This window comes from Ictidomys tridecemlineatus, chromosome X, assembly GCF_052094955.1.
Source record: "Ictidomys tridecemlineatus isolate mIctTri1 chromosome X, mIctTri1.hap1, whole genome shotgun sequence".
NCBI lineage: Eukaryota > Metazoa > Chordata > Mammalia > Rodentia > Sciuridae > Ictidomys > Ictidomys tridecemlineatus.
In genome coordinates, this window is record NC_135493.1 from 78359223 (window position 1) to 78383633 (window position 24411).

Below are 24411 nucleotides of genomic sequence, written 5' to 3' on the forward strand. Positions count from 1 at the left end.
TTTCCTTGGCTGTCTTTTTCTCTTAAACTATAAATGTGTGTGTGTGTGTGTGTGTGTGTGTGTGTAAAAACAATGAAAATAAATCATTCAAATGACTATCTGGTTCCCAACCTTCATGGCAACACTAAAAATAAACTCAAGGGATATGCTTTATGACCACAAAGTACACAAGCAACATAGTCATTTACCTGAATACACATGGGACGGCATCTCAAGGCACATATCAAAAGTGGAATTGTGGCTCTAACCCCAAGGAGAGAATATTGAGAGCAAGAGAGTAGGAATCTTGTCCTGTCTTAAGTAACAAGTATCTAGGTCATCAAGAGCAAGCCTCTTGCCCTTTGGGAACCTGAGATTCCTCATCAACCAAAATACATTAACCCAACTCTTAGCTTTCTATTCAAGACAAAAAATGTATACACACAAAGACTTGTACATGAATATGAAGAGTAGCATTATTTAACCAAAAGTGGTTAAAACTGGAAATAAATCAAATGTCTATCAGCTGGTGAATGGTCAAACAAAAGAGTTATATCTATACAAAGAAATCCTATTTTCCAAGAAAAACAAATAAAACACTGATATGTGACACAACATGGATGAACCTCAAACACTTTATATTAAGTGCAAGAAGACAGATACGAATGATCACATATTATGTATGTGATTTTATCTTCATGAAATGTATAGAAAAGAAAATCTACTGAGACTTTAAAAAATAGATTAGAGGTTGCCTGGAGAACTAGGGTAGAAATGTGGAGTCAATGCAAATGGGCATGAGTGGTATTTTGTTGACAATAAAAGTGTTCTAAAATTGTATTGTGGTGGTGATTATAGAACTATGTAAACAGAAAAATACATTAAATGGCACACATAAAACAAATAAAACTGTTACATAAACCAAAACTCAATTAAATTGTTTTTTAAAAAAACTAATAATAAATAAACCTTAATTCAAGGATGTTGTTAACAGCCTCTTTAGGGAAAAAAAAGAAAAAAAACACCTCTTTAATTGCTGGAAAACTGTCAACCCATGATGGCATACATACTATATCAAGAAATTTAATCATTGACATCAAATACTAAGTTTTTTTCTTGAAGTGATAAGTCAAATTTGCTCAATTGAGAAAACATTTCCCAAATTCCCATGTGAACATTATTTTTTAAAGTTTTTTAAAAATGAATTCCATGGACTGTGGATATAGCTCAGTTGGTAGACTGCTGACTTGGCATGAACAAGACCCTGGGTTTGATCCCCAGCACCAAAAAAAATTAATTCCATTAAAAACAATGCTCCTAGTTCATCTGACAACTCAAAAGATTACATGTATTTTCTCAAGACAAACATCATTTCAGTAGGCAAAAGTGCTTTGTAGATAATTTCCATTTTATCACATAGAATACTTTTTAAAAACCATTTACTTAAGGGTTAAAGTCTAACAAAATTGATAAGTTTTACTGCTTCATCAAGGCCATTCTTAAGTGTAACAGACATTTTGTTTTTACTGTGAGACCTGTGAGTGCATGGTGGTAAAGAATAAGGTGATTTTCAATGCTGGAAAACTGTCAACCCATGACAGTGCTACTTCCTTGATTCATGCTACGACAGCACTAGTTTCACCCATCATTGCTTTTAAAGTATGAGCACAAATGTCAACAGAAGAAAAAGGAAAATAACATATTAATGTTATTATAAAAATAGTTTTGACCTTAAAGACATCCTGAAAGGAATTTGGGGAACCCCAAGGATCTATGAAAAACACTTTTAGAACTGCTGATTTAGAGACTATCTTGAGCATGTACACCAGAATACATTTATTCAAATGTTCAAAGTAGAATTATTTTTAATTTAAACAAGCTGGAAACAACTGAAATGTTCAGCAACAGAAGAATGAATAATAAATTAAAATACATACATTTGTATATTGGAATACTTCACAGAGGTAAAAATTAACTAAAATTATAAATAGTGATATAGATTGATCTAAAAAACTTAATGTTGATAATATTCATCTACAGTCATGATAAATTTAACATTGAAGAGATTTTTCCTCTTATCATAAATAAATAGAAAACCTATGAAAATATACAAAACAGTAGGTTTCAGGCAATAGACAATAGGCAGAAGGAAACTGTGATCCATGAATGAAAATTTAAAGGTGAGATGAACCTCAAAATTGCACAGGCATTCTGAACCTGGAACAGGAAGGGTTATTCAGCAGGGTATTGTAGTTTGGCCAAGTTGAAGAAAGAGATCAGAGTTGAGGAATACTGACACAACTGGAAACTGCAGGTCACTATTCCATAAGAATGCAAACAGGGACTCTAGAAATTTGCAGAGATCCTCTTGAGAGTTTATGTTGAAAATGAAGACTTGCATGCAAAGAGTGGAACTTCAAGAGACAGAGTAAAAAAAAGACAAATCTCATACCAGTTTGAATGACATTACAGATATGAGTAGAAAGAATGACGAGTCCTTGCAAATTACTCAGAACATGTAGAAGAGCCCATAAAAGGACCATGCCTTAGTGATGTGGCTAAATTCTCATTAGAATAAAGGATATTCTAATCTTTCACTACGGAAGCATGAAAGTAAACCTCAAATATTTCAAAGTAAGCAAGTAACTAAACTACTGCCAGAAAAAAGCTCAACATTCCTTAAAGAAGACAGCAAAATTCCAACACTCTACAGTATGAAAAAAACCTTTTTTTGGTGTGGAGGATTTAACCCAGGGACACGTTAACACTGATTTGCATCCCCAGACCTTTTTATTTTTTATTTTGAGACACGGTCGCACTAAGTTGCTGAGGGTCTTGCTAAGTTGCTGAGGCTGGTCTCAAACATTCAATCCTCCTGCCTCAGCCTCCCAAGTCACTGAAATTTACAGGTACAGATGTGTACTAAGGGCCCACCTATAGCATAAAATTTAAAACATCTAACATCTTATTGAAATGTAGTGAAGAAGCTCAAATGCATGAAAATGTAATTTACAGTAAAGAAAAAATCAGTCAATAAAAATAAACTCATACATGACAAATGCAATGGATCTAGCAGGTGATAGTAATTTATAAGCAATGTTCAAATATTCTAAGGAAACTATGAACATGGTGATGAGAAAAATTCAATTTAAAAATATAATGAAAATAAACTTTTGGTGATAAAAATGATATACAAAAGAAGTAACTCATTGAATGTGAGCATATTAGACACTGCAAAAGATATGATCAGTAAACTTGAAAAATAGCAATAGAAAATTATCAAAATGAAACAGAGAAATCAAAAGACTAACAAACAGAGCTTTGTTGACATAAATAATGGAAAATAAATGTAACTGAAATCCTAGAACAAAACAATGAAAAATATTTGACTAAAACATAGCTAAAAGTTTGCTAAATTTGGTGAAATATATGATCCCATAACTCCAGTAGTCTAAACTCAAGTAGTATAAACACAAAGAAAACCACACCAAGCCACATTAAAATAAAATTCCTGAAAACTATAAATAAATAACAAATTTAAAAACAGTCACAGAATAAAAATCTATTAAGTACATAGGAACAATGATAATAATGATCATAGCCTTCCTATTAGAAACTATGTATATCAGAAAACAGTAGAATATTTTTACAGCCCTGAGAGAAAAATCTAACAGTTAACTGGGAATTCTATAAGTAGCAAAAATATCTGTAAATATGGTTGAGAAGTAAAAATCTTTTCAGACAAAGAAAACCTGGAAGAAAATTCATCACTAGCAGATAGGCACTGAAAGAAACAATAAAGAAATTTCTTCAGGAGGAAGGAAATAATATGAAATGCAGCCTTTGATCTACATCAGGATTTTCTAAAGAATGAGCATTTTCAGCCAGGTAATTTTTTATTATTGTGGGCTGTCCTGTGAACTGTCCCATTCATTTGGCAGTATCCCTTGCATGTACACACTAGGTGCTACCATTACCTTCCAGTTGTGACTACCAAAAATATCTCCAAACATTGCCTAATGTTTCTGTGGAAGTGGATAAATCACCACCTGAGAATCATTAATCTACACAAATGAATGTAGAGGGCAGAAAATTACAAACATATGATAAAAAATGTAAATGCTTTTTTTCTTGCTTTTAATGTCTTTAAAATAGAGTTGTCTACATAAGCAAAAGCAACAATGTATTATGGAGCTGAAAGCATATCTAAAATTAAAATGGATTGCAGAAATAGTACAAAAGATGGAAGTGAGGAAATAGAAGTATATTGTAAAGTACTGCCATTTTACATGAAGTCGTAGTATCATTTGAAAGTAGAGTGGTGGGTTGTATCCTTATATTGTAAACTAGATCATCAACTCTCTCAAAATTTTGTTTTATCAGAATCACTTGGAGAGTTTGTTAAAAATCAGAATGATGAGATCTGGCATGGTGGTGCAGGTTTGTAGTCCCAGCAGCCCAAGAGGCTAAGGCAGGAGGATCACAGGTTTGAGGCCAGACTACACAACTTTGAAAGACTCTGTCTCAAAATAAAAAATAAAGAGGGCTGGGGATGTCGTTCAGTGGTAAAGTGCCCCTAGGATGAGAGAGGTCTTTGAATTTACATTTCTAAAATGTATTTGGGTATTATTATTGCATGTTTTGAGAACAATGACTTTAAAGCAATTCCTAAAAAGTAGAGGTAAAACTGGATAGAAAGAACAAACAAACCCCATGTAAGTATAATATGTCAAAATATACCATACTATTATGTATATCTAAAAACAAATTAAAAATTGGAAAAATATATAATGCAAGAAAAAAGAAATAGAAATTCTGAATATGAGATAAAAGAAATAAAATATAGAATGGCAGCAAAAGGAAGGACAAGGAAATATAACATTAATTTAAATTTCCAGATACCTTTCCAGGCCTCTCACTCCCCAAGACAATCTCTCTCCCAGGCCTATAACTCTCCAATTTCTCAGAAATCTATAATCTTAAAGTTACTATAAATTCATTATACTTAAAGTTACTATAAATTATGATAATTACCTTATGAACTGTTACTTAGGCCACCAATAAATAGATTAAGCAAAGACACATATAATATTTTTAAAAGCCTATAATTTAGGGGATTTTCCAATGTTACCTATCTGTTAGATAATTGGGACCACATCAGTCTAAGGATCCTGAGAACAAACAGACTGATGTCATATTCACATACCTTCCCATGACCACTGCTCACCAAGTTTCCTTTAAAAGAAGAACCTGAAATTCCCAAAAGCATCTCTCACTCTCTAGATGACCAGAATTCTCCCTTGCATATGTATTTGCTTTATTCCCAAAGTGCATCTCTCTTGAGATAGTCTACATTCTCCCTTGAATATATATTTACTTTCTTAAATAAAACTCAACCCATGTCTCTGACTGGCACATACTGAAATTCTTTTCTGTCACATATGCCAAGGATCTCACTTGTCCTGAGTTGAGTTTTCCCTCTCTCAAGGAACTCTTTGGACCCTCTTCCAGTGACTAACAGACCTTTAATAAGTAAAAAGATTTTAATCAGTAAATGAAAACTAGGTAGAGCAATTAGACAAGAAAAAGGAATGAAAGTAACACAAATGGGAAAGGAAGAAGTAAAATTGACTCTGTGTTCTGGCAATGTGATCTTACATATAGAAAATCTTAAAGACTCTACCAATAATTATTAGAATTTATAAACAAAGTCAGTAAAGTTGCAAGATAGTAAATCAAGACAAAAATCAGTAACATTTCTATATACTAACAACAAATTACCAAAAAAAAAATTAAGAAAACAATCCCACTTATGATCACACCAAAAAATGAAATATTAGCAGTAAATTTAGCCAAAGAAGTGAAAGGTATGGGTACTAGAAACAATAAAACATTGATGAAAGAAATTGAAGATAACACAAATAAATGTAAAGATATCTTATGTTCATAGATAAGAATTAATATTGCCAAAATGTACATATCACTGAAAGCCATTGATGAATTCAATACAGTTCCAAAATCAATCTTCACATAAATAGAAAATCTACCTTAAAATTTGTATAGAAACACAGAAAACCTCAAATAGTCAAAGCAATTTCAACCTAAAAGAACAAAACTTAGTGCCTGACTTCAAAATCTATTACAAAGCTATAGTAATCAAAATAGCAATTAAAATACTGGCATAAAAACAGGCACATTGAATAGGCTAAATAGCCCAGAAATAAAGTCAAGCATGTATGGTGGGCTGAGTTTTAACAAAGGGACCAAGACCACACAATGAGGACAGGACAGTCTTTTCAATAAATGATATTGAGAAAACTGGATAACCATAGGCAGAAGAATGAAATTGGATCCTTATCTCACACTGTACACAGAAATCTTTTCAAAATGGATTATAAATTTAAATGTAAGACCTGAAACTACAAAGGTCCTAAAAGAAAGCATAGAGGAAAAGTTTCATGATATTGGTCTGGGCAGTGATTGCTTGGATATGACCCCCAAAACACAGTAAATGGAAGCTAAAAATTAAGAAATGGGATGATATCAAACTACAAACTTTCTGTGTAGCAAATAAAACCTTAGCAGAGTAAAATGGCAATCCAAGAAATGGGAGAAAATATTTGCAAACCATACACCTGATAAGGAGCTAATATTATAAAATATATAAGGAAGTCAAACAATTCAAGAGCAAGAAAACAAATAATCAAATTTAAAAAATGGCAAAGATGCCATATTAGTGACTGTTATATTCTGCTACCTTTCCTATCCTCTACTATCATGTAAAAATGTGGTTGTGTAACCGATGTGATTCTGCAATCTGTATTTGGGGTAAAAATAGGAGTTCATAACCCACTTGAATCTAATGTATGAAATATGATATGTCATGAGCTTTGAAATGTTTTGAACAACCAGTAAAAAAATGGCAAAGAACCTAAATAGCCACATCTGAAAAATACATACGAATTAACAACACTCGTATAATAATGCTCATTATCACTGATTGTTTTTGTCAGCTTTTTTGTGACTGTGACCCAACTAGCACAATTGTAGAGGAGGAAAAATTTATTTGGGTACTCACAGTTTCAGAGGTCTCAATCCATAGGCAGCAGGCTCCATTCCTTGGGGCTCTAGGTGAGGCAGGACACCATGGTGGAAGAGTGTGGTAGAGGGAAGTGGCTCACATGATGATCAGGAAACAAAGAGAGAGAGAGAGAGAGATCTTCACTTTCCAGATACAAATATATACTCAAAGCCATGCTCCCAATGTCCCACCTCTCCCAGCCACGCCCCACCTGACTTCAATTACCACTCAATTAATGGTGATTAATTCATCATTTGGGTTAAGACTCTCATAACCCAATAATTTCTCCTCTAAACCTTCTTGCATTGTCTCACATGAGTTTTGGCGGGGGGTACTTAACATCCAAACCATAACACTAATTATCAGGGAAATAAAAATTAAAACCACAATTAGATATTGCCTCATATTTACTAGAATGGTTATTATCAAAAGCAAAAGAAGAAAAAGACAAAAGATAACAAGTGTCAGTGAGTGTATAAACAAAAGGAAATGTTTTCACTATTAGACTACAAATTAATACACCATTATGGAAAACAATATGGAGTTTTCTCAAAAAAGAAAAGAAAAGAAAAGAAAGGATTATTTTTCCCTTTCCCCTCACTTCCTCTTGTATGTAATTTTGTATAACCCTGAGGGTCTCGTTCCATTTCCATGCAATTTCCCTTCTCTCTCCCTTTCCCTCCCACCTCTCAACCCTGTTTAGTGATGGTCTTCTTCTCGTGCTCTTCTTCCCTAGTCTGTTCTTAATTACTCTCCTTATATCAAAGAAGACATTTGGCATTTGTTTTTTAGGGCTTGGCTAGCTTCGCTTAGCATAATCTGCTCTAATGCCATCCATTTCCCTCCAAATTCTATGATTTTGTCATTTCTTAATGCAGAGTAATACTCCATTGTGTATAAATGCCACATTTTTTTTATCCATTCGTCTATTGAGGGGCATCTAGGTTGGTTCCACAGTCTTGCTATTGTGAATTGTGCTGCTATGAACATTGATGTAGCAGTGTCCCTGTAGCATGCTCTTTTTAGGTCTTTAGGGAATAGACCGAGAAGGGGGATAGCTGGGTCAAATGGTGGTTCCATTCCCAGCTTTCCAAGAAATCTCCATACTGCTTTCCAAATTGGCTGCACCAATTTGCAGTCCCACCAACAATGTACAAGTGTACCCTTTACAAGGGGGAGGAATGAATTACAGTAGGGGGGGTAGAGAGAGAAGAGGGGAGGGGAGGGGGGGAGGGGGGATAGTAGAGGATAGGAAAGGCAGCAGAATACAACAGACACTAGGATGGCAATATGTAAAGCAATGGAAGTGTAACTGATGTGATTCTGCAAGCTGTATACGGGGTAAAATGGGAGTGCATAACCCACTTGAATCAAAATGTGAAATATGATATATCAAGAACTATGTAATGGAGGGGTAAGACAAGATAATACAAATGGAAGAAATGATTTACAGTAGAAGGGGTAGAGAGAGAAAAGGGGAGGGGAGGGGGATAGTAGAGAATAGGACTGACAGCAGAATACATCAGACACTAGAAAGGCAATATGTCAATCAATCGAAGGGTAACTGATGTGATACAGCAATCTGTATACGGGGTAAAGTTGGGAGTTCATAACCCGCTTGAATGAAACTGTGAAATATGATGTATTAAAAACTGTGTAAGGTTTTGAACGACCAACAATAAAAAAAATAAATAAATTAAAAAAAGAAAAGAAAGGAAAAGAAAAACAAAAGGGAATTGCCCTATGATCCAATAACTCCACTTTTGGGTATATATATCTAGAAGAATTGAAATCAGTGTGCTTAAGAGATATATACATTCCTGTGTTCACTGCAATATTATTCACAATAGCTAAGATATGGAAGCAAACTAGGTACCCATCATCAGGTGAATGGATAAAGAAAATGTGGTAAATCTTCACAATATAATTCTATTCAGCCTTAAATATAGAATATCTGTGTAGTGATATTATTATTTGTGACAATGTAGATGAGCCTGCAGCTGCTTTCCTCCACAATCAAAGGATAGTTCATAATGATGAAATAGTTAATTTCAGAAATACAAAATGTTCTTCAATGTTTATGCACTCAATGTAGAACCTTTAAAATGCATAAAGCAAATAAAAATGGAAAAAGAAATAGGCAATTATTCATAATTTTCTGAAGTTAGACAATTACAGCCAGAGATTTAACAATCCTCCCTCTATAACTGATAAAATAGAAAAATCAGTAAGATATAGAACATCTGGAAAACACTATCAACCAACTTGACCTAATTGACATTTATAGAAGAATACACCCAACAGCATTAGAATACATGTTTGTTTGAAGTACCTACAAAATTTCACAAAGATAGTCAAGGTATTTGGCCACAAAATAAGTTTCAGTATATTGTCAATAATCAGAATGAATAGTCAAAATAAAATGAAAACAATCAATAATAAAAAAATCTGTGCGTGGTGCATGCCTGTAATCCTAGCAACTTGGGAGGTTGAGGTAGGAGGATCACAAGTTCCAGGCCAGTCTGGGCAGTTTACCATGACCCTGTCTCAAAACAAACTTTTAGAAAGGGCTAGGGATGTCTTCATACATGTACTTAGGATAATGATGTGTGGATCCAATCCCCAATACCATAAGGAGAGAAAGAGAAGAGATAGGAGGACAGGGGAGGGAAGAGAGGGAGAAAGAAAACTCCGAGATGAGGTGGCTTTGTTGCTGATTTAAGGAAGAATTCATACCAGTTCTACACAAGCACTCTGATTTTTATGAGGCCTGCCTTAAACTGAATCAAACCAGATATAGTCATAATAAAAAGTAGACTACCAACCAATTTCCCTCATGAACAAAATGTTAAAAAAGATTTTAGCAAAGCAAACTAAGCAATATATAAAAACCAATAACACTTCATGAGTAAATGAAGTTTATCCCAATATTATGAGATTGACTTACCATTAAAAATACTGTAATTTACCATATTAAGTACATATAAAAATGACCATGTGGCTATCTCAAGGGATCCAGAAAAATTACGTGGCAAAATTCAACATCCAATAAAAGATTCAAATTAGAATTAGACTATGATGTTAGAAAGTGCATCTATTTTTAAAAACCACCATCAACATCATAATTAAATATTTTGAGAGACTAAATATTCCTTCCCTCTAGATCAAGAATAAGGCAATTATGACAACCACCACCCCCACTCATATTCAGTATTGTGTGGAATTCCTAACAGTTTGATAAAAATAAAAAATAAATAAATAGAATGAAGACAAGAAAATAAAGAACAAAACTATTTATAGATCACATGGTTTTATATGTAGAAAATATCTACAATGTTAAATATATAAAAATTATAAGTGAATTTAACAGAAGTCACAGGGTATAAGATCAGCATGAAAAGTAAATTTTTATTTCCATAATTTTCAATAAACAATTGTAAATTATAATTTTAAATGTCATTTTAAATAGCACGAAAAAAATGTGAAACACTTAGGGGTAAGTTTAACTGAATATGTATACAATCTGAAAACTCAAAACAAAAAAACACTGCTCAGAGAACAATAAATAAATAAAAAGATAGATAGATAGATAAGCCATATTCTTGCATTGAAAGACTCAATATTGTCAGAATATCAATTTCTCCAAACTTGATTTAAATATTCAACTCAATTCTGACCAAATATCAGGAATTACATTTGCAGAAATTTGCAAGCAAAATTCTAAAATGTATGTAGAAAGGCAAAAAATCTGAAATAGCCAAAACAATTTTGTAAAAGTAAGAACAAAATTATAGGATTTACACTACCCAATTTGAAGACATACTAAAAAGATTATCATACAGTGTGATAGTGGCATATGGTAGAACAAAATAGAATCCAAAAATAGACTTACATGTGTAGAGTAAATTGATTTTCAACCATAGTACTAAGTTAATTCAATAGGGAAATGATAGTCTGTTTAATGAGTCATACTAGAGTTAACTGTGTCTGTCTGGGAAAAACTGAATCTTGACCATTACCTCTTACCATACACAAAAATTAATTCACAATCGATCATGGACCTAAATGTAAAAGGTAAAACTCTAAAAAACTTGTTGAAGAAAATGTAATATGCAAACGTGGACAACATTGGTACAGGTGAAAATTCTCAAAGACACCGAAAGCAAAAAATGTGAAGTAGAAAACAAACAAACAAACAAAAACAACCCCTGGGATTCCTCAAAAGCAAAACCTCTGCTCTTCAAAAGATCCCATTAAGAAAATGAAAATGCAAGTCACAGACTGGAATAACATATCTTCAAGATACATATTGAATGGTGTGTATTCAAAATGAATTTTAAAACTCGTCCAGTCCAATGATGATATAAATAATCAAATTTTGAAAAATAAAATCCTCTATCCAACTCAGAAAACAAGCAGTTTCTTAAAAAGCAAAATGCCCAGACATTTTTGCTCCTTGGTATTTTCACAAAAGAACTGAAAACACATGTCTATACAAAGATTTGTTCATGAGACTTTTTTCAGCACTGGGGATTGAAGGCAGGGCCTGATCCACGCTAGGCAAGCACTCTGTCACAGAGCTATTTCCCAGTTCTTTTTAAATTTTTTGTTTTGAGACAGGGTCTCAATAAGTTCCCCAGGATGGTCTCAAACTTATGATCCTCCTACCTCTGCCTCCTGAATGGCTGGGATTATAGGTATGTGCCACCACGCCTGGCTATTTGAGTATCATCATCAGCTTTATTCAAAATAGCCAGGAACTTGAAACTGATCAAGTGCCAATCAATATGTGAATATTAAGCATATTTTGCTTTGTTTAAACAATGGATTAGTACCTAGCAATAAAAAAGGAACATTTTACTAAGTCATGTAGTATGAATAAATATAAAATCTTCAGGTAGAGTGAAGAAGACAGACACAGAATATTATCATATGATCCTAGATATTTGGAATTCTAAAAAATAAAATTCTAATCTATGGCTAGAAAAAGCAATTGATGATTGCTGAGGACCAGAAATCAGAGGTAAACACTGCCTGGGAAGGGGCATGACTGAACTTTTTTGAATAATGCAAATGTTTGTATCTTAGTTGTGCTGCTGGTTGCATGAGTACTTACATTTTCAAAAGTTCACCTAGCTGTACACTTAAGATGGGTGCATTTTACTGCATATAAATTGTACCTCAATAATGGTGGTTAAAATAATGTAAAGCAAAAAGGGCAAGTCAGAATACATACAGCCCAGATTATTATTCCATGTTGATAAATGTCAAAATAGGCAAACCAAGACAATAAATTGTTTACATATGTACATGGTAAACCTGTAAAGGAAAAACAAAACAATGATTAACATACAAATCAGGTTAGTGATTTCTTCTGGGAAATTGGAAGTGTAATAGATAGAGTGCTCAGAATGCTTTAAGGTTACTTACAGTGTCCTATTCTTTTTTTTGTAATTTTTCAGTTGTTAATGGACCTTTATTTATTTTATTTTTACTATTTATTACAGAAGTAAATATAATCTGGAAGAGCCTGGAGGTCATTGTGTCATGTGAAATACACCTGGCACAGAAAGATAAATACCAATACTAATACTGTGTGTGTATATGTAATCCTGCTATGTCACTTCATTGCTTAAAACTCTTGATTGGTTCTCCCCTGTATATGAATAACATCCACATTGTTTTCATAGACTATATAACCAAGTCCCCCATCTGCTTCAAACCATTCTATTCTCCTTTATACCTGCTACAATATAGGAACAATGGCCTCCTTTCTGTTCCTTTCTTGCCTTTAGGGCTTGAGTCTTCATTTTCTTTTAACTTGACGTTCTTCTCCAAGATTTCTCACAGCCTGATTCACTATTTCCCAGTGGTCCATCCAGAGTGTTTTTAAAAATGTTTTCAAATTCTTTGACAGTTTTACTATCAAAAAGAAGAGGCTACGTCCATTCAAAATTTGGTGGCTCTTTGAGACTGCCTCAATGAATACCAAAAAAAAAAAAAAAAAAAAAAAGTGTCACTGTGTGACTTCTATGGTTAGTCCTGGAAAAACATGAAAAGGTTTTATGTGTCTTTGTCTAGGGACATGTTCCTTGGAACTCTGTCCTACCATGTAAAAAGTCCAGCTATGCTGAAACCATCATGCTGGAGAAACAACATAGAAATACCAAGAGAATCTGGAAGAGCTAATTAGGCTAAATCAAACCCCAGATCTATGTAAAATAATAATAGATTTTTGTTACTTACCATTAATACGTCATTTATCATTTACACAGCTCAAATTAACCAGAAATCCTTCCATGAGAAATCTATCTAAATTTGTGTCCCCCAAACTAATTTCTCTTTAGCATCATTAAATTTGTTCCAATCATTGCTTAAATCCTAACCTGAGCTTTTCTTAAATGTTTGTTTATTTCTCCCTACTAGATGTGAGTTCCAGCAACTGGAATGTTGACTAGCATACAGTGAGTATTCAGTAAGCATCTTTACGTGAATAAATAAATGAGATAAGATAGATGGGTCAGATGAGGGAGAAAGTGCTCTGCTTACCAAGCTGCTTCTTAGAGTCACACTCATAGGTTCTGAAAACTTGATCCCCATAATCTTTCACTGAACTACCTCCCAAACTGACCTTATCTTCTTCCTTGTGGTATTTATGTTCTTCAAATGATCTCTCCTTCAGAAAATTCCGTTTGGTCCCACTTCATCCTACATAACTCTCCCTGAGCCCTTTACTGTGTTGTATGAAAAATATTGGTTACATATCTGTCACCTTGAAGATGTCCGATTCATCCTTATACTCAATGCTTAGTAAAATAAGGTCAACACACAATAGATGTGCAGCGTTTGCTTGTAGAATTGAACTGGCTAGGTAGCCTTTGGACAAGTCTGATATCTAAGGACTCGTCCAGAATAGATGTGTCTCGGGTACCATAGGAGACTCAGTTGGAGTTGTGGCTACCAGAGGCTGGACTAAGCTGGATCAGGTTTCCTGTGTGTGGGTGTTTTAACAGCCCCCTATTCATCCCATTGATTATGGAGGGATTCACACCCTAAGGTTATGGGAATGGTGAAACCCCTAACACCTAACACTGAACAGAGGAGATCAGTGTAATCACCCATACTCACAGCCCATGTGAGGAGGGCATTGTACACCAAGAACAGAGTGAAAGGCAGGGGCTGTGGGATAGAGGTTTTGAAGAATTGAATATTTATGACTTTGATTTTAAGATCATAAATTCTCAGTACAATTTATCAATACAATAGCAGAAATTTGGGTAATCTTCTTAATTCATCCTTTATAACAAAGGTTATATCTATAACTTCTGTTTTCCATAGGCTTCCTCTGTAATTTTACTATACATTACAGGTGAAGAGAGCATTGTCCTAGAAAAGCTTCTGTTGTGCACAAATGTCACCTCTTCTGTGAATTCTTGCCAGACTCCTAGAGACACAATTAATTGTTCCTTCCCCTATGCCTCAACATAGTTTGTACTTCAACTTTTTGTAGTCTGTGACATGCTCTTCTATAATTGGCACTTTTATGTACCTCTCCCCACACTCTACCATTAAATCTTCAAGGACACAGACTGTGTCTTTAATCTATGTATTCCAGTGGCCTAACCCAATATCTGCTGTATGCTGACTGACAGGCTGATGAATAAATGATTTCAGAAGCTAAGAGCTAATCAAAGTGTTAAAGACCGAGTTCTGGAAATTAAACCTCCTCTCTAAAGGCAGTAGATACGTCATATACTTAATTGTATATTTAACATCTCTATTGATTTATAAGTATCTCAAATTTAACAAGGCCAAAGAGGACTCAAGACTTTTGGTCACCAAACCTATCCTTTCTTCCCAGCCTTTCCCATGTACTTAAGTGACAACTTCATAAACACATTTGCTCAAGACAATTTTTTTTCGTCCTGTATTTTGTTTCTTTCCTCAACTCCATTCACCAGCTTTATTCAGTCAATGTAATTATATTTTCACTGAGATCAGTGATTCCACTGGGGCCCCTCTCCTCTTATCAAAAACATCTTTGACCTGGAAAGAAAGGCTGAGAAAGAAACTCACAACTACTTTGATTTTTCCTCATCAATCTAATCCTAATGGAAGGGAGAGAAAATAAAAAGGAGAATTTTCTGGGCCATAAAATGTATATAATAAAGGCAAGCAAATGAGAAGGACACACAATAAATCCAGTTTCACTTGGTTCCATTTTTTAAAAATTTTATTAAGATTTTCACGTTAATCATTTTAGGTTTACAGTTTAGTAGCATTTAGTAAATCTACAATGTTGTGTGAATAACAAGTTTGAAAACATCTTTATCCCTTTAAAAGAAATCTCTCTATCAATTAAACACATATATCCATTTTTCTGCTCTCTGTAGCCCATTGACAATGACCATTCTTCTTTCTATCTCTATATATTTACATAATTTGGATATTTCAAGGAATAATTCAACATGTGACTTTTCCCCTTATTTCAGTTAGCATAATATTGTCAAAGTTCATGCACATTTTAGCAAGTCTCTGTGTTTCGATCTTTTTATATGTAAATAACAATTCATTATGTGAATATACCACATTTGTTTATTCATTCATCCACTGATGAAAATTTGGACTGTTTCCCACTTTTATGTGCTATGAACTAATGCACAAGTATTTGTTCAAGTGCCCATTTTCAATTCTCTTGGATATATATCTAGGAGTGGAAATGCTGAGTCATATGGTAATCATATGTTTAAGTTTTTGAGGAATCACCATTCTACTTTTCACAGCAGCTGTGCCATTTGATATTCCCATCAGCAATGCATAAAGTTCCAATTTTCCAGATCCTCATCAGCACATATTTTCTCTTTTTTTTATATTCACCATAGTGGGAGTTGTTTTGTATCATATTGTGTATTTCCCTGATGACTAATGATGCTGATTATTTTTCATATGCTCACTGATCTTTTATATATCATCTTTGGAAAAATTCAAGTCTTTTGCCAATTTTAACTAGGTTTTTTATATTTTTGTTGTTGAATTATAATCATTCTTAATATATCCTGGGTACTAGACCCTTATTGGATATATGAATTGAAAATATTTTCTCCTACTCTGTATGTTATCTTTTAACTTTCCTGATCATGTATCAATGCAGATTTTTAATTTCAAAGTATGATTTACTTATTTTTTCTTTATTTACTTGTGCTGTAGATATCATATCTAATAAGTCAAAGCCAAATACAAAGTGATAAAGATGCATCACTATATTATCTTCTAAAAGCCTATGCTGGTTAATTTTATGTGTCAATAGGACTAGACCACAGTGCCCAGATATGTAATCAAACATTATTCTGGGGCTGGAGGTGTGGCTCAGTGGTGGAATACTTGCCTAGCACATGCGGGGCCCTGGGTTCAATCCTTATCACCATGTAAAAATAAATAAAATAAAGGTATTGTGTCAAACTACAACTAAAAATTAAATATTAAAAAAAACCACATTATTCTGGCCAGGCACCATGGCACACTTCTGTAATCCCAGAGACTTGGAAGGCTGAGGTAGAAGGGTTGCAAGTTCAAGGCCTGCCTTGGCAAATTAGCAAGGCCCTAGGCAACTTAGTGAGACTTTGTTTCCAAATAAAAAAATAAAAAGGGCTGGGGATGTAGATTAGTGGTAAAGCACCTCTGGGTTCAATCCCCAGACCCAAAAAACTAACAAAAAACAAAGAAAGAAATTATTCTGGTGGTTTCTATGGGGGTATTTTAGGATGAGGTTAAATTGGTGAACTCTGAGTAAACCAGATTGCCCTCCAATATATCAGTGTACCTCATCCAACCAGCTGAAGGCCTAATTAGAACAAGACTGACTTCCCCTGAAGAGGAGGAAATTCTGTAGCAGATGGGCTTTGGGACTTGAACTACAACACCAGCTCTTTTCTGAATCTCCAGCCTGTTGGTCTTTGCACATGAACTGTAACATTGGCTCTTCTTGAATACCCAGTTTGCCAGTCCACCTTACAGATTGTGGACTTAACTTCCATAGTTGCATGAGTCAATTCCTTAAGATATATGTATAGAGGTTTGTTTCTCAGGGGAACCTGACTCATACAGAGGTATATAGTTTCAGTTCTCACATTTATGTCAGTGATCCATTTTGAATTGATTTTGATCTGTAGTGTGAGAAAGACTCCAACATCACTCTTCTTCATGTAGATACCAAGGTATACCACAATTTGTTGAAGAGACTCTCCTTTCTCATTGAATGGCCATGGCATCCTTGTCAAAAATCATTTGGCCATTGTTATATGGTTTTATTTCTGTACTCTCAATTCTATTCCATTTGTCTATATGTCTGTTTTTATGCCAATACCACACTGTTTTGATCACAGTGACTTTTTAATAAGTTTTGAAATCAGAATGAGAGTCCTCCAACTCTCTTCCACTTTCAATTATGTTATTTTTTTACAGCCCTTGTAATTCCATATTATCTGTGTTTTTCCCTTCAAAGCCCTTTATCTGTTTGAGAAAACGCTTTTCTATTTCTAACATTTTATGTCTTTTTATCATACAAAGGTTTTGAGTGTTTTCACATGCTTTTGCTCCATCAATTAAAATTATTGTGACAGATTTTTCCCTTACTTCTATTATTGTACTATATTACATTGATTTATCTTTGTATTTTGAGCCATCCTTGGAATCCTGGGATAAATCTCACTCTACCATGATGTATAATTTCTTTCATATGTTGCTGAAATAATTTGCTAGAATTTTTTGAGTTTTTGCATCTATAATCACAAGAGATATTTGTCTGTAATTTTCTTGTGATATCTTTGTCTGGTTTTGGTATCAAGATAATGCTGGACTCATTATGAATTAGAAAGCGCTTTCTCCTCTTCTAAGTTTTGGAAGAGTTTAAGGAAGATAAATGTTAATTCCTCTTTAAATGATTGATAGTGAAGGCATCTGGTCTTGGAATTGTTGGGAGAGTTTTGCTTAATTAATTGATTTACATGTTACAGTTCTGTTACAATTTCTTATTTTTTTCTTGAGTCAGTTTTGGTATTTTCTGTAATCCTAGTGATTTTTCCATTTCATTTATACTCTCCAATTCATTGATGTACAGTGGCTTATAATAATCTCTTATAATCTTTTTTATTTATGTAATATTGACACTAAGGTCTCCACATATTTCTGCTTTTAATAACTTGAGTCTACTCTCATTTTCTTTGTCAATATAGCCAAAATTTGTGAACTTTATAGATCTTCTCAATGAACCTACTTTTATTTCATTGATTTTTCTCATTGTTTTTCTGTTTGTCTTTTCACTTATCTGTTTTAATCTCTTTCTTTCTATTGAATTAGGTTTATTTTGTTCTCTTTTCCAATTTCCTTAAGGTGTAAAGTTGTTTGAGTTTTATTAAGTTAATATTACTTTTTAATTTTAACTGACAAAAAGTGTGTATCTTGGGCTGGGGTTTTGGCTCAGTGGTAGAGTGCTCACCTCATACATGCATGGCCCTGGGTTCGATCCTCAGCACCACATAAAAATAAATAAATAAAATAAAGGTATTGTGTCTAACTGTAACTAAGAAATAAATATTAAAAATGTGTATCTGTATCATGTACAATGTTTTGAGATATACTAATTTGATGTATACTTTATAAAATGACTATATTAAGCCAATCAGCATATGCATTGCCTCACATACTTATCATGTTTGTAATAAGAACACTTAAAACATACTCTCAGCAATTTTAAGTATGCCATAGAGCTCATAAATGAATTCAGCAAAGTAACAGGATACAAGATGAACACTCACATTTGAGTGATGAATCCAATAATTAATCTGCTAAAAAAGAAATTAGGAAAACTATCCTATCCACAATAGCCTCAAAAAATAAAATATTTGGGAATCAATATAAAAAAAGAGGTGAAGAATCTTTACAATGAAAACTAGAGAACACTAAAGAAAGACTTTGAAGACCTTTGAAAATGGAAAGACCTCCCATATTCCTAGATAGGCAGAATTAATATTATCAAAATAACCATACTATCAAAAGTGCTGTAGAGATTCAAAGTCATTCCCCTCAAAAATCCAATGACATTCTTCACAGAACTAGAAAAAGCAGTTATAAAATTCACTTGGGAAAATGAGAGACCCAGAATAGCCAAAGAAGTCCTTAGCAAGAAAACTGAAGCAGGATACATCACAATACCAGACTTCAAATTTATCTACAAAGCTATAGTAACAAAAACAGCATGGTACTAGCATCAAAACAGACATGAAGTCCAATGGAACAGAATAGAAGGCACAGAGACAAACTCACATAAATACAGTTATCTCATACTAGACAAAGGTGCCAACAACATACATTGAGGAAATACAACCCTTTATGTAAATTATGCCAAGAAAGCTGGAAATCCATATTCAGTAAAATGAAATTTAATTTAACCCATATCTCTCACTCTGCACAAAATTCAACTTACAGTGGACAAAGACAGTGGGGCATGGTGGTCCATGCCTATAATCCCAATGGCTTAGGAGGCTGAGGCAGGAGGATGATGAGTTTGAGGCCAGTCTCAGCAACTTAGTGAGGCCCTAAGCAACTCAGTGAGACCCTGTCTCTAAATAAAATATAAAAAAGGGCTGGGGATGTGATTCAGTGGTTAAGCACCTCTGGGTTCAATCCCTGGTACAAAAAAAAAAAAAATGGACAAAGGCATAGGAATTAGACCAGAAACACTGCAACTGCTAGAAGAAATTGTAGACCTCACATTCCAACATGTTAGCACAGGAACATACTTCCTTAAGATTCCTAAAATGCAAGAAATAATATGAAAAATCAATACATAGGATAGCATTAAATTACAAAGCAAATTACATAGCAAAGGAACCAATTAAGAGCATGAAGAGATAACCTACAGAATGGGAGAAAATCTTTGCCACCTGCTCCTCATACAGGGTATTAATATCCATAATATACAAAGAACTCAAAAGACTTAACACCAAAAGAAAACAAAACTAATTAATAAATGGGCAAAGGAACTAACTAGACATGTCTCAAAAAAAGAAATATGAATGGTCAACAAGTATATGAAAAAAATATTCAACATCTCTAGCAATTAGGGAAATGCAAATTAAAACTACACTGAAATTTCATCTCATTCCAATGAGATGGAAATTAACAAGAATACAATTAACAATAAATGTTGGTGAGGATGTGTGAAATAAAGGCACACTCATACATTATTGATAGGACTGTAAATTAGTGCAACCACTCTGGAAAGCAGTATGGAGATTCCTAAAAATTCTAGAAATGGAATTACCATTTGACCTAGCCATCTCAAAAGATTGAAAATCAGCATGTTACAATGATGCAGCCACATCAATGTTTATAGTAGCACATTTCACAATAGCTAGGCTATGGAACAAACCTAGGTAGCCTTCAACAGATGAATCGGGAAAGAAAAATGTGATATATATATATATATATATATATATATATACACACACACATACATACACACACAATGAAGTATTATTCAGCCATAAAGAAGAATGACATTATGGCATTTTCCAGTAAATGGTTGGAACTGGAGAAATCATGCTAAGTGAAATAAGCCAGTCCCCAAAAAGTCAAAAGTTGAAAATTTTTTTTCTGGTATGTGGAAGCTATTCAAACGTAAGGGGGTGAGGGAATAAAAATGACTTGTAAATGGATTGAAGAGGGATTGGTAGAATGGAGGAAGGGGCATAGAGGGTGATGGGAAAGTGCTGAGGACTGAATCAGAGCAGGCTGTATTCCATGCTTTTGTGATTACACCGAGGTATATTCTGGTGTTCTATCATCATAACTAAAAAAAATTTTAATCTTTCCTTTTTCTTTAATAAAGTATTTCTGTTGGAACTCCCCCAAAGAATGCCATACATCTTTGTGAACATAGTCACCATGTTTTATACAACAATATAGCTCTTGAAATTGTTCCTCCTATCTAACTGTGATTTTGTATTGTTTGACCAGCATTTCCCCTACTCCTTAGCCCTGCCTGGTAAAGGTCCATGGTACAAACAGTTTACTCTTCTATGAGTTCAACTATATCAGAGCCCACAGATAAGTGACTTTATGCAGTATTTTTCCTTCTGCTCCTGACTTATTTAATATAATATCCTCCAGTTTCATGCAAATTGTCACAGATGACAGGACTTCTGTTTTTAAAGACTGAATAGCATTCTTCTGTGTGTGTGTGTGTGTGTGTGTGTGTGTGTGCGCGCTTGTTTGTGTAATGTATTATATATATTTAGTTATTTTACACATTTTCTTTATTCATTATCAATAGACACTAAGGGTGATTTCATATCTTGGCTATTGTGAATAATGCTGAAATGAACATGGGAGTGCAGATATCTCTTCAACATTTCCTTTGGATATATATCCAGTAGGGTATGGCTGGATAATAGGCTGTTTTATTTTTAATTTGTTGAGAAATTTCTACATTATTTTCCATAATGGCTCTGATAATTTGCATTCTTATCAAGTATTTGCCAGGGTTCACTTTCTTCTACACCCTCAACAGCATTTGTCTTCTGACTTTTTAGAATTAGAAATTTTAACAGGCATGAGTTGATATCTCATTGTGGTTTTAATTTGCATATCACTAAGAAATAGTGATGTTGAATATTTTTTCACATCTCTGTTGAATGCTTTTATGCCTTCTTTTGAGCAATGACTACTCACATATTTTGCCCAGGTTGTAATCAGTTTAGTTGTTTTCTGCTGTTCAATTGTTTGTGTTCCTAATTCATTTTTATAGTAACCCTTTATCAAACACATTCTCTCATTCCATAAGTTTTATCTTAACTCTATTGCTTATTTTCTTCATTTTGTATGAACTATTATTTGATGTAATCCTATTTGTCTATTTTCCTGTTTGTTGCCTGTGCTTTGGGGTTCATATCCAAAAATTGTTGTCCAAAAATCAATGTCATTGAGCTTTTCCCCTATGTTTTAAATCTTCAGGTATTATGTTAAATTGTTGATCAATGTTGAATTAATATTTGTATCTAAGTGAGAGATATGTGTTCAATTTTATTGCTGTACATTTATATATCCAGTTGTTCGTCATATTTTCATCACTATTAACAGAATACCTGAGGCAGGTAACTTTCTAAAGAAAAAAAGGTTTATTTAATTTATATTTAGGGAGGCACAAAGTCCAAGATTGTGTAACCCCCATTAAGTTTGGCCTCTGGTTAAGGTTACAAATGGTGGCATATCATGGTGGGAATACATACATATAGGAGCCAGCTGTCATATCTCAAGCATGAGCAAAGAGAAAGAGAATGGGTGAGTCCAGTCTTCCTTTTTTTATAACAACCCTCTTGTGAAAATTATTGATGGGGTTGCATGAGAAATACCCCATGCCATAGTGAACCAAGGACCTCCCGAACCTCCCAAAGGATCCATCATCTCCCAATAGCATCAACCTTTAGACCAAGTATTCAATCATAATGGTCTCTTGGCAGACACTCCACCACATTTAAACCATAACATTTTACTCCTGGTCTCCAGGGACTCATGTCTATCTCACAATGCAAAATGTATTAATTCTATTCCCCAGAGTCTCAGGCTCTTACATTCCTGTATTGCTCAAAACTCCAAGTCCAATGTCTCCTCTGAGACTCAAGGCAAACTCTTTCAACTGTGAACTCCTGTAAAATTAAAAAAAAAAAGTTATATATTTCCAATATACAATGGTGGCACAGGGTAAACATTATACTTACAAAAGGGAAGAATAGGAAAATAGAAAGTAAGAATTAGCCCAAAGCAAGACACAGCATGTCAAATGTTGAATTCTAAAGTTTCAATGCTGGTATCCTGGGAACACTACAGTAGAAAGCAGTTCTCCAAGGCTCTGTGGCTTTGTTGGCCACAGTCCATATGGAAACTCTCTAAGGCTGGTTTTGCATACTGCCTGCAATTTTGCCTGATAGGTGTTGCACATTGTTGGCACATCTACCTTCTTGCAATCTCCACTTCATCTTCATTCCCAAGCAGTACAGGGCATCACCCTATCAGGGCCTACCTGCAGGGACTTCAACCTGTAGGACACTACCTTGATTCCCAGGCTTTCCTTTCAAATCTTGGTGAAAGATGTCATGCCCTCAAACCCCTTGTGTTCTTCATACCTGTAAAATCAGCATTATCATCACCATGTGAACAATGTCAAGTTCTACCTCCAGCATGAGTTGTACTTGGGCCCACTTGAATCATGGCTGCAGAAACCATGGAACACTTTGTTGGTAGGCCAGAATCTGAGCTGGCCCTTGGACCTCTTTCATGGAATAATAATTCCCTGGAAGGTCTTTGAAACAAATTTGCACTCATAGGCCTCTGATGGGCCTGTAAAGTGAGAGGCAGCCCCAAAGACTTCCAAGATGCCCCCAAAGCATCTTTCCTATGGTCCTATTGATTAGCATTCCTACTAATCTCTTTTTAGCAAACCACTGTTCAACCACCCACTCCTTGGCTACATTCTTACCTAATTTCTTTACTTCTTCCATAGTCATACCATGAATTTTCTAAATCTTTCCACTCTGCTTCCTTTTGGTCACTGTGAAACTCAACTAAAATTGAACAATAATAATACTCATGTTGAAGCCTGAATGCTTTGCTGCCTGGAAATTTCTTCTGCCAAATAAACTATCTATCAGCATTACTTTTAGCTTTCCCCAAAGACTTTGAATATGAACACAATGCATCCAGCTTTTTTGACACAGTGTAAAGAGTATCTTTTCTCCAATTCCCAAAGGAATCTTCATTTGCATCTGAGAACTCATTATAATGGCCTTTCCTGTCCACATTTCTATCAGCTTATGATCTTCAATTCCCTCACCAGAATCATCTCTAACACTCTGCTCACAGCATTCCAGACACTTTCTATTCTGATCCTCCAAATTCTTCCAACATCTTCTTATCAACTAATTCAAAAAGGCTCTTCCACTTCTTTCAGTATAGTTATAGTATACTGTCCCCACTTCTCAGAAACAATTTTCTCTATTAGTTTTGCATTATGGTAAGAAAATAGCCAACATATGCTACTTATAAAAAAATGGAAGTTTCTTTAGCTCATAGCATTGCAAATTAGAAGTCCAGGTTCAAGCAGCCCCATGTTTTGGCTTCTGGTGAAAGCAGGAGATGGTAGCACATCACAGTGAAAGCATAGGTAAGAGAAAACAGTCACATCTTAAACAGAAGCAGAGAGAAAAAGGTTGGGTGGGGCTAGCCTTGTTTCTTTTGTAACAATCCTCTTACAGGAAATACCAGAGGGGTCACATGAGAAATACTTCACATCTCCA

General features: G+C 34.3%; 1 protein-coding gene across 10 annotated transcripts in view; it reads right to left on the reverse strand.

Moving 5' to 3' along the window:
- The window catches only part of LOC110599405 (coiled-coil domain-containing protein 43), a 181515-nt gene that overhangs the window by 69427 nt on the left and 87677 nt on the right, over nt 1–24411 (reverse strand). For 8 of the 10 annotated variants that reach the window (XM_078034723.1, XM_078034722.1, XM_078034719.1 and 5 more), the window contains one exon: nt 7058–22764. The exons of 1 other annotated variant lie outside the window; for it this stretch is intronic. The gene's annotated coding sequence lies outside the window, so the exon portion shown is untranslated. The remainder of the gene's footprint in view (nt 1–7057; nt 22765–24411) is intronic. One more of the 10 variants, XM_078034727.1, reaches the window with a different exon arrangement.